General features: G+C 41.3%; 1 non-coding gene across 1 annotated transcript; it reads right to left on the bottom strand.

Annotated features, from left to right (window-relative positions):
* Positions 1 to 672: 672 nt before the first annotated feature.
* Positions 673 to 779, bottom strand: LOC141658363 (small nucleolar RNA R71). Its single transcript, XR_012549253.1, has one exon. It is a non-coding gene; the product is annotated as a small nucleolar RNA R71 (small nucleolar RNA).
* Between the last annotated feature and the right edge of the window lie 258 nt (positions 780 to 1,037).

Here is a 1,037-nt window from a genome sequence, read left to right as displayed (position 1 = left end):
TTAGATTTCTTTTTATTGTCATTAGTTGTGTCTTTCTTCGCCTTGAGGAAGTAAAACTCCTCAAGGTTTGTTCTAATTGTTTTTGAGTTGTTTGATATTTTGCATGTCTAGAAGGTTACAAGGTGATTTGTTACCTTTTTACCGTGAAATCGAAAGAACCTTGACGAACAATAGGAGAGTTGTTAGGAGGAATTTAAGAGGTATTAGTGAAGTTGTCCAACCCACTAGTGAGTTTGTCAATCCTTTCGCAATAGAAGGAGAAGAAAACCCATTACACAATACCCCACAAAATCCACCTACAATGCCAAAATTCTCGTCACACTCCGTACCCACCGAGGAGAATCTACCAAATGGTACTCCTACACCGCAACATCTAACCGGAAATTTTATTGCCAAGTCCGCCTTCATCCAATTAGTTGAGAGGAGCCAATTCGGGGGGATGCCTAGTGAGGACCCTCATTCTCATATGGAAACCTTTTGCGACTATTGTGATGCTATCTCTCAAACGGGCGTGACTCAAGACCAAATTAGATGGGTCTTATTTCCTTTTTCCTTAATCGGCACCGCGAAGCAATGGTTGAAGGGCCTTGATAAGGCCACCCTTGGAATAGATTCTTGGAAGAAGTTGGCTCTAGCTTTCTACAAAAATTCTACCCACCGGAAAAGACTAACATGCTAAGAGCTCAAATTACGGGTTTTAAGCAAAGGGATGAAGAGTCTTTATATGAAGCTTGGGAGCGGTTCAAGGGAATTTGTCGCTCATGTCCTCACCATGGACTTAGCGAATGGTTTTTTGTGCAACAATTTTGGAATGGTTTATATGAAGATTCTAGGAACATTCTCAATATGGGATCAAATGGAATGTTCACCGAAGTTGATGACAATCAAACATGGAACAAGATTGAGGAAATGGCGGTCCATAACTCACAATATAGTAGACCTCGCAAGGCTACTAGAGGAGGAAAGCATGAAGTGGACTCCGTTACTCAATTGGGTGCTCAACTTAGTGCTCACATTGACACAATCAACTTGAAGTT

This window comes from Silene latifolia, chromosome 5, assembly GCF_048544455.1.
Source record: "Silene latifolia isolate original U9 population chromosome 5, ASM4854445v1, whole genome shotgun sequence".
Lineage (NCBI taxonomy): Eukaryota > Viridiplantae > Streptophyta > Magnoliopsida > Caryophyllales > Caryophyllaceae > Silene > Silene latifolia.
Note: the sequence above shows the minus strand (reverse complement) of the source record. Positions and strands in the feature narration are given on the sequence as shown.